The following is a 14,917-nucleotide window of genomic DNA, read 5'->3' as shown; positions in this document are numbered from 1 at the left end:
TATGGAGGAAGAGGGGGGATTTCGTGGCCCTAGGAGGAGGGGTCCGAAACCAACCCTAACTCTTGTTTCCCCACACATACGGACTCTAAAAACAGCGTATACTTAAGTATTTCGAAAATACATGGGCCTGGCCCAATAATAAGGTGACACAGCACCTAAAATAGCCTTTGGACGAAATTTATGAAGTGGCGTCTTGTATATTTCGTCCAAGGCTTCATGCACTCCTTATGGTGGCTTCAAAGTCCTAAAATCATCACTTGTAACTCCGTTCTCGATCCCCTTGCGCATGCCATCATCTCCATGCTTGAACTTGCTCCAAGGTTCATCTTTCTTGTCCAAGCTAGGCCCTTCATTTGTAAGCAAAACAAATGTATCCAATTGAGGTAGCATCATATTCTCATGAACATTATAATCGTTACCAAGAAACGAAAGTACCTGATAATTTAATTGGCGTGCGCGAGCTCTAGTAATTGGTCCAGTATGTATAGCAGCAGGGGTTGTGGGTGTGACAATGGTATTGATGTCCTCCTCACACGTGCGTGCGAGCATAGGAGGTCTGCGAGCGATGCGCTCGTCCTCCTCTCGTACAGGAAGAAGCGGTGGCGGTCTCAGGGAGCAGAAGCGGGGAGGCCAGCGGGTGCAAGGACGGCGACGCAGGGACTTGTTCGCAAGGCAGGAGATGACATCTTGGCGTGTCGGTGCTCGTCGCAGCAGAGGGCGACTGCGGCGAGGCAGAGGAGCGGACGAAGCTCCTGCAGGGCGGGCGTCCATGGCGTCCTGTTAACATTTTGCAGCGGCGGCGGTGGGTCTTGGCGCATGGAGGAGGTCTTGGACGACGGGGAACATGACTAGGATGGTGGGATCCGACGGAGGGGCCGGATCTAGGGCGCGGAGGTGAGGACCCACGGCGGCTGTGAGCTTGCCGGCGGGGACGAGCGCAACCCCTCGAGGCTTCCTGCGAGACGAGAATAGAGACGACAGATGGATTTGAGAGAGAGAGAGAGGGAGAGAAAGGCAGGAGAAGGAAGGGAAGGGACGGCACATGGCTCATCTGCGGCGTTCGGAGCTGTTGGTGGACGAGGTTGGAGCGGGAGGCAGATGCGGCAAGGCAGGGGTCGAGGGGATCCACAGGAGAACGAGCTCGGGAGGCAGCTCGCGTCCCTGGAGCAGGAGGCTTGGCGCGGGATGCTGGTTCGGTTAGCCAGTGGCAGGATTGCAGTAGTTGTTTGGGTGCCCGGCGACGACGAGCTCTGTCATGGGCCGGACGCGAGGGGAGGCACTGGTCAGGAGAGAGGTTGAGATCGAGCTCCTCTCTATCTGGAGTGGGTGGTGGCATTTGGTTGGTGGATTCGAGGGGATCGGGAGGGATCCCGAGGGAGAGGTGGCGGCGCTAGGGGATTGGGTCGATGGGGAAAACGAGGAGGAGACTAGGGGAGGCGCTGGTTGGTTCGCTGGTGATCCCGAGGGGAACCAGAGAGAGTGGCGGCGGGGAGGAGCATCCCTAGAAAATAGGGTTTGGTCCAAATTGACTAGGGGTAGACTATATATATGGGAAAAAGGGAGTTTGATCATCCGTTCAAAATACGACGGTCGAGAATAGATAGGCTAGGGAAGTCTAAATAAAAAACGGAGATGTTTTATAAATGTTTGGGGATGATCCGAATCCAACGGTGACGACTGCCCGGGGTGGGTTCGGGTAAGTTTTGGACGCGCACGCGAGGGGGGGGGGGGTTGGTGAGCTGGTTTAGTGTGGGAGTGGGCTGAGAGGAGAAAAGAGAAGGAGAGCAGCCCGGCAACTGTTTCCGGAGACCGAAAACGTCCGACGATAGACCGGCTATACTGTCGCTATAGTTAACCGTTGGGGCGTCAAACAGACTCCAAATGCGATGAAACTTGGTAGGCGACCTACTAACAACATAACAACACCGCATGCCAACTTTCAACCCATTCCGAGAACATTTTTCAGCCACTTATAAAATACTATTTCGGACGTGCCGCGAGCGCGTGCAAGTGTGTCTGGGCTCGGAACGGACAACGGACGGAACTAGGGGAACCTGGACGGATGCAAGTTTCGAAAACATGCAGATGCAAAGCGGATCATGACATGGCAAGATGCAACATGCAAGCGAATGACAAGGCAACAACAACGAAAAACTGGAAGACACCTAGCGCAATGGTCTCGGGCGTCACAAAGTGAACTCGATGGAGACGAGGGTGTGTTGCTGAAGTTCCCTCCTTTGGGGGAGGTATGTCTCCGCTGGAGAGGTGTGGAGGCACAATGCTCCCCAAGTGTCACTAGGACCACCTTATTCTCCTCATGCCCTCGCACGATGCAAGGTGTCGTGAATTCACTAGTGGTGCCCTTGAAGGCAGCAACCGAGGCCTTTACAAACAAGGTTGGAGCTCTCTCCACAACTTAATTGGAGGCTCACAACACCACCACAAAGCTTCACCACAATGGATTGTGGCTCCGCGGTGACTTCTTCCATCTAGGGTGCCCAAACACCCAAGAGTAACAAGTTGACGATGATGTCGAAGTCGGGGAATGCAAAATGGTTTGGTGGAAGTGTAGATCGGGTAAATCTCCTCCTGTCCCCATAGTATGGTGGAATTTGGATGGTTGGGGAAGGATATCTCAAGCTTTCTAATGGCGAGGAATGGTGGAGAAAATCTTGGGCAAAGATTAGGTTTGAGAAATGTGGCTGTTGCATAGCCCGCGACCCCGGGCACCCGGAGAAAAGGTGTCCAGGCTCCCGGACACACCCAAGAGAAATTCCTCTCAACCCCGGGCACCCAGACCAAAACAGAGCACCAGCGGCATGGAGGGACAAGCACTCGAGGGTGGCAGAGAGGCCCAAGAGAGGGGTCGGGCACCCTGGGGTGCAAGAGAGGTACTGGAGGACCCCGGGAACCTGGACCTTGGAGGCCCTGGGCACCCGGACGTGGCCGAGCCACTATGCCAACTTTCAGGTAACCTCGGGAACCGGACCCGGCCGAACCCGGTGGCCACCCTCTGGTGCCTTCGGGCACCCGGACCTCTAGCTAGGGAGTTTTCTCGGTGTGTTCTTCCAATGAAACGTAACACGGATTGGGAGAAAAGTGTATGAAAAGATTTTAGTTCCCCAACTCCGAAATCATAGCAACCCATCTTAATAGTACAGATGTTCCTAAGACTCAAAAAGGAAACCCAAGAACTTTTTGAGGCATCGATGAACATTATCTTTTTCCCTGACGTCTGTAGACACAATAGAGAAGCCAATGTCCTGAGATAATCTTCACAAGCGACATTAGTCCTCGTAAATGGTATTGTGGTCATTCACCAAAATCGTAATTGAGTGACAATTGCACCTTCCACTGACTCAGGGTGCCTCGACGTTGATGAAACCACTGAACCCTAGAACCATTGACTCAGGGTGCATCGACATCAATGAAACGAACCCTAGAATCACCGACTCGGGGTGCCTCGACGTTGACGGAACCACTAAACCCTAGAATCACCGACTAAGGGTGCCTCAACATCGATGGAATCACTAAGCCCTGGGATCACAAAATCGGGGTGGCCCGACATCGACGGAACCACTAAACCCTAGGATCACCAACTCCGGGTGCCTCGACGTTGAAGGATCCACTAAACCATAGAATCACCGACTCAGGGTGCCTCGACGTCTACGGAGCCACTAAACCCTAGTGATGAGGACATCAATACCATTGTTACACCCACAGCCCCTACTGTTACATATACTGGACCAATTACTAGAGCTCGCGCATGCCAATTAAATTACCAGGTACTTTCGTTTCTTGGTAATGATTCTAATGTTCATGAGATTATGATGCTGCCTAAATTGGATAGATTTGTTTTGCTTACAAATGAAGGGCCTAGCTTGGAGAAGGATGAACATTGGAGCAAGAACACGCATGGAGTTGATGGCATGCGCAAGGGGATCAAGAACGGAGTTACAAGTGATGATTTCAGGACTTTGAAGCCGCCATAAGGAGTGCATGAAGCCTTGGACGAAATATACAAGATGCCACTTCATAATATTCGTCCATAGGCTATTCTACGTGCTGCGTCACCTTATTAATGGGCCAGGCCCATGTAATTTCGAAATACTTAAGTATAGGCTATTTTTAGAGTCCGTATGTGTGGGGAAACAAGAGTTAGGGTTGGTTTCGGACCCCACCCTCAAGGGCCACGAAATTCCCCCCTCTTCCTCCATATATACAGCCCTTAGGGCGTCGTTTAGACTTTGGGTTTTGTTTAGATTAAAAGTTCGCCATAGCTGCAACTTCGCGTACTTCGTTTGTGTCCAACGACCAGACCAAGACGTCACAGAACCCCACCTTGATCAACAAAGCTTTCATCTTATATTCGCAATATCCAGATTACAATCTCAGTTTCTTGCTTGTTCTTCGTTTGCTCGCAGGAAACAGACCCTCGTGGTCAGGTTGATCGTGCTCCGGCGTGGTCAATAACCCTCGGAAGTTGGTTTAGCAATTGCTAAGGCGCGACGTCTCGCACGTTCGTAGTCGGATCGTCAAGGTCAACTCCCACAGAAAACGATAGCCACCATCTCATCGAAACATCGGGACACCTTAGCCTCTATCAAGTGGTATCAGATTTCCAGGTTGCTCGGTGAGATTTTACAGTTTTTCGTAGATTAGATCGAGTCTGTTCTTCATACCTACAGTCCACGAAAAATCCACACAAAAAAAATTAGGGTTAGTTCATCATATTCGAACCAATCTGAGCCTTTGCATAATCTTTTTAGGGTTTTTGCTTTGTTGAATTTGCGGTTGCATCGTCGTGTCAAGTTGCTGGTCTTAGAGTCTAGTCTTTTAGAGTTTTGAGTTCTGGTCATAAGTTGTCACGCCGCCGCCGCACCATCATCGTCGCCCATCTACCACTTTTGCTTATCCGCCGCTGCTCTGAATCCATATCCATATACCACTACCAATCTGTATCCATATACCACCATCAATCTCTATCCATATACCACCTGATGAGGACATCAATACCATTGTTACACCCACAGCCCCTACTGTTACATATACTGGACCAACTACTAGAGCTCGCGCACGCCAATTAAATTACCAGGTACTTTCGTTTCTTGGTGATGATTCTAATGTTCATGAGATTATGATGCTGCCTAAATTGGATACATTTGTTTTGCTTTCAAATGAAGGGCCTAGCTTGGAGAAGGATGAACATTGGAGCAAGAACACACATGGAGTTGATGGCATGCGCAAGGGGATCAAGAACAGAGTTACAAGTGATGATTTCAGGACTTTGAAGCCGCCATAAGGAGTGCATGAAGCCATGGACGAAATATACAAGATGCCACTTCATAATATTCGTCCATAGGCTATTCTAGGTGCTGCGTCACCTTATTAATGGGCCAGGCCCATGTAATTTCGAAATACTTAAGTATAGGCTATTTTTAGAGTCCGTATGTGTGGGGAAACAAGAGTTAGGGTTGGTTTCGGACCCCACCCTCAAGGGCCACGAAATTCCCCTCTCTTCCTCCATATATACAGCCCTTAGGGCGTCGTTTAGACTTTGGGTTTTGTTTAGATTAAAAGTTCGCCATAGCTGCAACTTCTCGTACTTCGTTTGTGTCCAACGACCAGACCAAGACGTCACAGAACCCCACCTTGATCAATAAAGCTTTCTTCTTATATTCGCAATATCCAGATTGCAATCTCAGTTTCTTGCTTGTTCTTCGTTTGCTCGCAGGAAACAGGCCCTCGTGGTCAGGTTGATCGTGCTCCGGCGTGGTCAATAACCCCTCGGAAGTTGGTTTAGCGATTGCTAAGGTGCGACGTCTCGCACGTTCGTAGTCGGATCGTCAAGGTCGACTCCCACAGAAAACGATAGCCACCATCTCATCGAAACATCGGGACACCCTCGCCTCTATCAAGTGGTATCAGATTTCCAGGTTGCTCGGTGAGATTTTTACAGTTTTTCGTAGATTAGATCGAGTCTGCTCTTCATACCTACAGTCCACGAAAAAGCCACAAAAAAAATTAGGGTTAGTTCATCATATCCGAACCAATCTAAGCCTTTGCATAATCTTTTTAGGGTTTTTGCTTTGTTGAATTTGCGGTTGCATCGTCGTGTCAAGTTGCTGGTCTTAGAGTCTAGTCTTTTAGAGTTTCGAGTTCTGGTCATAAGTTGTCACGCCGCCGCCGCACCATCATCATCGCCCATCTACCACCATTGCTTATCCGCCACCGTTCTGAATCCGTATCCATATACCACCACCAATCCGTATCCATATACCACCACCAATCTGTATCCATATACCACCACCAATCTGTAACCATATATCCACCACCAATCCGAGTTCTTCTCATATTAGCTTTGTTCTTGAGATCAATCTCAATTCCGATTCGTGTTTCCTTGCCTGCGTAGGTCTCGGAAAAAAAAAGAGTCTGGAGACCCCCGGGCAGTTTTTAGGCCAAATTTTCACGGGCAAAAAATATTTTTTCCCTATCCTATTTTTAGGGTTTTCTGAGTCTTTTGAGCCACGTGCCATCATAGTGATTTTTTGTCGCACTTTTTCGTCGTCGCTGCCCTGATTTCCGAAAAAAAAAGTGAAATTTTTTTTTCGTGCCCATCCTATCAGTTTGACGAGGGAAGAGTTTTGAGACACTCGCCATTATAGTAATTTTTCGCAAAAAAAAAGAGGAGCGCAAACAAAAAAAATTGAAGCGAAAAAAAAAAGTTCCAGAGTGTGCTTTTCCCTTATTTACGTGCAGCGCCGTGATTTTGTTAGTGTTCTAGGCTCGCGTCTCTAGCACGGTCTAGCCTAGGACCAGCACAGTACCGTCGTTGAGCGTTTATTCAACTTTGCATCTCTGAATTGATTATTGCTGACCCTTTTTGCTACCATACTATAAGCCTTCCCAGCTCCACACACCTCTACGTCGTGCGTTTGACTCTCCCTGGCAATCGCTCTATCCAAACTTTTGAGAGTTTTGACTACAACGGTTGCCGATCACCGCCTGCTGCTGGGTAAGAACTGGTAAGAATTTGAGATTTGCTTGACGGATTTGTGACACCCGCCACCACCACCTCTTGTTAGTATTCTGTAGGATCATATTCTTGTGTGTTTTCTATTGTTGCTAACCATGGCAGGATCACAAGCCGACGAGACTGACTGGGAGAACATGACGAATCAGGAGTTGCATGATAACTTTCAGCAAATGATGAATGGACAGGTGCAGGATGTGCTAAACAGATTTGAAGAGGCCATGGAGAAGATAGATGACATGGAGAAGACGTTCGAAACAAAGCTCGATAACAGGTTTAATGAATTGCTCGCGCGTCTTCCACCACCACCACCGGCTGCACCTAACGCACCTCTACAACAACAACAACGACGACTACCTACACATCGTGAAACAGCCCTCCGCCGAGCGAGCCGTCTCCCTCTTGCACCTGGCCAAACTGTTGGTGCTGCTATTGCTACTTGTGTGGCTCCTGCTGCTGATGCGGAGGAGGATGATTTTGCTGGCGATTACGAGGATGAGGTTGATCAAAATCAGAACTACGTGCCACCACCAGCACAGCAACCATCAGGTCGTCCACATGCAAATAATGGCAATGGTAGGGCTCACCCTCAGGTACGAGATCATGACCATCTCCCTAAACTAAAATTGAATATTCCACCATTTGAGGGTAGATATGTTCCTGATATATATCTTACTTGGGAGTTAGAAACTGAACAACTATTTACATGTTTACAATATCCCGAGGAGAGACGTGTTCCTGCTGCTGTTTGTGCATTCACTAGTTTTGCATGTGTTTGGTGGTCTGAGCATTGTAGATTATATCCCATTCCTGCTACTTGGGCTGCTTTGAAAACTGCTATGCGTACTCGTTGGGTTCCACCATATTATCAACGTGAATTACTTCAAAAATTGCAGCGCTTAAGACAGGGAAAAAATTCTGCAGAAGAATATTATCAGGAATTACAAACTGGCATGATTAGATGTGGTATTGTTGAGGAGAATGAAGCTATGCTTGCATGTTTTATGGGTGGATTAAATAGAGAGATTCAGACGATTCTAGAGTATAAGGAGTATACTAATATCACTCGTTTATTCCATCTTGCTTGTAAAGCTGAACGTGAAGTGCAGGATCGACAGGCATTGGCGCGGACTAACTTTTCTGCAGGTCGACCTTCTTCATGGACACCACGTGCATCATCTACTTCCACACGTTCTGCTTCACCGGCACCTCCGTCGGCTGCCACCTCCAACCGTGATACAATAAAGCAGGCACAATCACCACTATCTGCCAAGAGCACACCTTCTGGGCCTGCCAAGAGCTCTTCTTCATCCATGGCATCAACAGGGCAAACACATGATATTATTTGTCGACGTTGCAAGGGTGGAGGTCATTATGCGAGAGAATGCCCATCTAAGCGTGTGATGATTGTTACTGAGGATGGTGGGTATGAGTCCGCTAGTGACTATGATGAGGAGACTTTGGCTCTTATTACACGTGACGAACACGGTGGAGACGATTCTGATCATGAGACGCAATACATGGCTCCTGAAGATGCTGACACGTATGAATGTTTAGTTGCTCAAGGTGTTTTGAGTGTGCAGGTTACACAAGCTGAGCAAAATCAGAGGCATAAGTTGTTCCATACAAAGGGAGTTGTGAAGGAACGTTCTGTTCGCGTGATCATAGATGGAGGGAGCTGCAACAACTTGGCTAGCATCGAGATGGTGGAGAAGCTATCTCTCACCACAAGACCACATCCACATCCTTACTACATCCAATGGTTCAACAACAGCGGCAAGGTTAAGGTAACACGTACTGTTCGTGTGCATTTTAGTATCTCTACATATGCTGATTATGTTGATTGTGATGTGGTACCTATGCAAGCATGTTCCTTATTACTTGGTAGACCATGGCAATTTGATAAAAATTCTATTCACCATGGTAGAAACAATCAGTATACTCTTGTTCATAAGGATAAAAATATTACTTTGCTTCCTATGACTCCTGATTCCATTTTGAAAGATGATATTAATAGAGCTAATAAAGCAAAACAGGAGAAAACTAAGAGTGAAAATCAGATTGTGGCAAAAGAATTTGAGCAACAAATGCAGCCTAATAATAATAAACAATCTAGTGTTGCTTCTGAAATTAAATTGAAAAGTGCATGTTTACTTGCCACCAAATCTGATATTGATGATCTAGATTTGAGCAACTCTGTTTGCTATGCTTTTGTGTGCAAAGAGGCATTATTTTCATTCGAGGACGTGCCTTCCTCTTTGCCTCCTGCTATCACTAACATTTTGCAGGAGTTCGCCGGCGTCTTTCCACAAGACGTGCCGCCGGGATTACCACCTATTCGCGGGATTGACCATCAAATTGACTTAATTCCCGGTGCGTCATTACCCAACCGTGCACCATACCGTACCAATCCAGAGGAGACGAAGGAGATTATGCGTCAAGTACAAGAACTGCTCGACAAAGGTTATATACGCGAATCCCTTAGTCCTTGTGCTGTTCCTATCATTTTAGTGCCGAAAAAGGATGGTACGTCGCGTATGTGCGTTGATTGTAGAGGCATTAATAATATTACTATTCGTTATCGTCATCCTATTCCTAGGCTAGATGATATGCTTGATGAATTGAGTGGCTCTACAATATTCTCCAAAGTTGATTTGCGTAGTGGTTACCATCAAATTCGTATGAAATTGGGAGATGAATGGAAAACAGCATTTAAAACTAAGTTTGGATTATATGAGTGGTTAGTCATGCCTTTTGGGTTAACTAATGCACCTAGTACTTTCATGAGGTTAATGAACGAAGTTTTACGTGCTTTCATTGGACGATTTGTGGTAGTTTACTTTGATGACATATTGATTTATAGCAAATCTTTGGAGGAACATTTGAAACATCTACGTGCTGTTTTTATTGCTCTACGTGATGCACGTTTGTTTGGTAACCTTGGAAAGTGCACCTTTTGCACCGACCGAGTATCTTTTCTTGGCTATGTTGTTACTCCACAGGGAATTGAAGTTGATAAAGCCAAGATTGAAGCTATTGAGAGTTGGCCGCAGCCCAAAACGGTCACACAAGTGAGGAGTTTCCTTGGCCTCGCTGGTTTCTATAGGCGTTTTGTGAGAGATTTCAGCACCATTGCTGCACCTCTCAACGAGCTTACAAAGAAGGATGTACCTTTTTTTTTGGGGTACCGCACAGGAAGAAGCCTTCACGGTATTGAAAGATAAGTTGACACATGCTCCTTTACTCCAACTTCCTAATTTCAATAAGACTTTTGAGCTTGAATGTGATGCTAGTGGAATTGGATTAGGAGGTGTGTTATTACAAGATGGAAAACCTGTTACATACTTTTCTGAAAAATTGAGTGGGCCTAGTCTGAACTATTCTACTTATGATAAAGAATTATATGCTCTTGTTCGGACCTTAGAAACATGGCAACATTATTTATGGCCCAAGGAATTTGTTATACATTCTAATCATGAATCTTTGAAACACATTAAAAGTCAAGCAAAACTGAACCGTAGACATGCTAAATGGGTTGAATTCATTGAGACTTTCCCTTATGTGATTAAACACAAGAAGGGTAAAGAAAATGTTATTGCTAATGCCTTGTCTCGTCGTTATACTATGCTTTCACAACTTGACTTTAAAATATTTGGTTTGGAGACCATCAAGGATCAATATGTTAATGATGCTGAATTTAAAGATGTATTGCAGAATTGTAAGGAAGGGAGAACTTGGAACAAGTTCGTTCTTAACGATGGATTTGTGTTTCGTGCTAACAAGCTATGCATTCCAGCTAGCTCCGTTTGTCTTTTGTTGTTGCAGGAGGCGCATGGAGGAGGATTAATGGGACACTTTGGCGTCAAGAAGACGGAGGATATACTTGCTACACATTTCTTTTGGCCAAAGATGAGACGGGATGTTGAGCGTTTTGTTGCTCGCTGCACTACATGTCAAAGAGCTAAGTCACGACTCAATCCTCATGGTTTATATATGCCTTTGCCTGTACCAAGTGTTCCTTGGGAGGATATATCTATGGACTTTGTTTTAGGTTTACCTAGAACAAAGAAGGGGAGGGATAGCATATTTGTTGTCGTGGATAGGTTCTCGAAAATGGCACACTTTATACCATGTCATAAAAGCGATGATGCTGTTAATGTTGCTGATTTGTTCTTTCGTGAAATTATTCGCTTACATGGTGTGCCAAATACTATTGTTTCAGATCGTGATACTAAATTTCTTAGCCACTTTTGGAGATGTTTATGGGCTAAGTTGGGGACTAAGCTGCTTTTTAGTACTACTTGTCACCCCCAAACTGATGGACAAACTGAAGTAGTCAATAGAACATTGTCTACTATGCTTAGGGCTGTTTTGAAGAATAACAAGAAAATGTGGGAAGAATGCTTGCCTCATATTGAATTTGCTTATAATCATTCATTGCATTCTACTACTAAGATGTGCCCTTTTGAAATTGTGTATGGTTTCCTACCTCGTGCACCTATTGATTTGTTGCCTCTTCCATCTTCGGAGAAGGTTAATTTTGATGCTAAAGAACGTTCTGAATTGATTTTAAAAATGCATGAGTTAACTAAGGAAAACATTGAGCGTATGAATGCTAAATATAAACTTGCTGGAGATAAGGGTAGAAAACATGTTGTGTTTGCACCTGGAGATCTTGTTTGGTTACATTTGCGTAAAGATAGATTTCCTAATCTGCGCAAATCAAAGCTAATGCCACGTGCTGATGGTCCTTTTAAGGTTTTAGAGAAAATAAATGATAATGCATATAAACTTGAGCTACCTGCAGATTTTGGGGTTAGTCCCACTTTTAACATTGCAGATTTGAAGCCTTATTTGGGTGAGGAAGATGAGCTTCCGTCGAGGACGACTTCATTTCAAGAAGGGGAGGATGATGAGGACATCAATACCATTGTTACACCCACAGCCCCTACTGTTACATATACTGGACCAATTACTAGAGCTCGCGCACGCCAATTAAATTACCAGGTACTTTCGTTTCTTGGTAATGATTCTAATGTTCATGAGATTATGATGCTGCCTAAATTGGATACATTTGTTTTGATTTCAAATGAAGGGCCTAGCTTGGAGAAGGATGAACATTGGAGCAAGAACACGCATGGAGTTGATGGCATGCGCAAGGGGATCAAGAACGGAGTTACAAGTGATGATTTGAGGACTTTGAAGCCGCCATAAGGAGTGCATGAAGCCATGGACGAAATATACAAGATGCCACTTCATAATATTCGTCCATAGGCTATTCTAGGTGCTGCGTCACCTTATTAATGGGCCAGGCCCATGTAATTTCGAAATACTTAAGTATAGGCTATTTTTAGAGTCCGTATGTGTGGGGAAACAAGAGTTAGGGTTGGTTTCGGACCCCACCCTCAAGGGCCACGAAATTCCCCTCTCTTCCTCCATATATACAGCCCTTAGGGCGTCGTTTAGACTTTGGGTTTTGTTTAGATTAAAAGTTCGCCATAGCTACAACTTCTCGTACTTCGTTCGTGTCCAACGACCAGACCAAGACGTCACAGAACCCCACCTTGATCAATAAAGCTTTCTTCTTATATTCGCAATATCCAGATTGCAATCTCAGTTTCTTGCTTGTTCTTCGTTTGCTCGCAGGAAACAGGCCCTCGTGGTCAGGTTGATCGTGCTCCGGCGTGGTCAATAACCCCTCGGAAGTTGGTTTAGCGATTGCTAAGGCGCGACGTCTCGCACGTTCGTAGTCGGATCGGCAAGGTCGACTCCCACAGAAAACGATAGCCACCATCTCATCGAAACATCGGGACACCCTCGCCTCTATCACCACCACCGCTACCATATACCACCACCGCTGCCATATACCACAACCATATATCCACCACCAATCTGAGTTCTTCTCATATTAGGTTTGTTCTTGAGATCAATCTAAATTCCGATTCGTGTTTCCTTGCCTGCGTAGGTCTCGGAAAAAAAAAGTCTGCAGACCCCCGGGCAGTTTTTTGGCCAAAATTTTCACGGGCAAAATTTTTTTTCCCTATCCTATTTTTAGACTTTTCTGAGTCTTTTGAGCCAAGTGCCATCATAGTGATTTTTTGTCGCACTTTTTCGTCGTCGCTCGCCTGATTTCCGAAAAAAAAAGTGAAAAAAAAATTCCGTGCCCATCCTATCAGTTTGACGAGGGAAGAGTTTTGAGACACTCGCCATTATAGTGATTTTTCGCAAAAAAAAAGGAGCGCAAAAAAAAGAGGAGCGCAAAAAAAAGGAGCGCAAAAAAAGAGAGCGAAAAAAAAAGAGAGAGTTCCGGAGTGTGCTTTTCCCTTATTTACGTGCAGCGCCGTGATTTTGTTAGTGTTCTAGGCTCGCGTCTCTAGCACGGTCTAGCCTAGGACCAGCACAGTACCGTCGTTGAGCGTTTATTCAACTTTGCATCTCTGAATTGATTATTGCTGGCCCTTTTTGCTACCATACTATAAGCCTTCCCAGCTCCACATACATCTACGTCGTGCGTTTGACTCTCCCTGGCAATCGCTCTATCCAAGCTTTTGAGAGTTTTTGACTACAACGGTTGCCGATCACCACCTGCTGCTGGGTAAGAACTGGTAAGAATTTGAGATTTGCTTGACGGATTTGTGACACCCGCCACCACCACCACTTGTTAGTAGTCTGTAGGATCATATTCTTGTGTGTTTCTATTGCTGCTAACCATGCCAGGATCACAAGCCGACGAGACTGACTGGGAGAACTTGACGAACAAGGAGCTTCATGATACGTTTCAGCAAATGATGAATGGACAGGTGCAAGATGTGATAAACAGATTTGAAGAGGCCATGGAGAAGATAGATGGCATGGAGAAGACGTTTGAAACAAAGCTCGACAACAAGTTTGCTGAATTGCTGTCGCGTTTTCCACCACCACCACCGGCTGCTCCTGCCGCACCTCTGTAACAACAGCAACAACACCGACTACCTCCACGTCGGGAAACAACCCTTCGCCGAGCGAGCCGTGTCCCTCTTCAGTCGGGCCAAACTGCTGGTGCTGCTGTTGATACTTCTGTGGCTCCTACTGCTGATGTGGAGGAGGATGCTTATGTGGGAGATTATGAGGATGAGGTTGATCAAAATCAGAACTACGTGCCACCAACAGCACAGCAACCACCAGGTCGTCCACATGCAAATAATGGCAATGGTAGGGCTCACCCTCAGGTACGAGATCATGACCATCTCCCTAAACTAAAATTGAATATTCCATGATTTGAGGGTAGATATGTTCCTGATATATATCTTACTTGGGAGTTAGAAACTGAACAACGATTTACATGTTTACAATATCCCGAGGAGAGACATGTTCCTGCTGCTGTTTGTGCTTTCACTAGTTTTGCATGTGTTTGGTGGTCTGAGCAATGTAGATTATATCCTATTCCGGCTACTTGGGCTGCTTTGAAAACGGCTATGCGTACTCGTTGGGTTCCACCATATTATCAACGTGAATTACTTCAAAAATTGCAGCGCTTAAGACAGGGAAAAAATTCTGTAGAAGAATATTATCAGGAATTACAAACTGGCATGATTAGATGTGGTATTGTTGAGGAGAATGAAGCTATGCTTGCACGTTTTATGGGTGGATTAAATAGAGAGATTCAGACTATTCTAGAGTATAAGGAGTATACTAATATCACTCGTTTATTCCATCTTGCTTGTAAAGCTGAACGTGAAGTGCAGGATCGACAGGCATTGGCGCGGACTAACTTTTCTGCAGGTCGACCTTCATCATGGACACCACGTGCATCGTCTACTTCCACACGTTCTGCTACACCGGCGCCTCCGTCGGCTGCCACCTCCAACCGTGATACAATAAAGCAGGCACAATCACCACTATCTG

Source organism: Triticum urartu, chromosome 7A (assembly GCF_056163025.1).
Source record: "Triticum urartu cultivar PI428250 chromosome 7A, HENAU_Tu73, whole genome shotgun sequence".
Taxonomy (NCBI): domain Eukaryota; kingdom Viridiplantae; phylum Streptophyta; class Magnoliopsida; order Poales; family Poaceae; genus Triticum; species Triticum urartu.
This window is presented reverse-complemented; position numbering follows the sequence as displayed.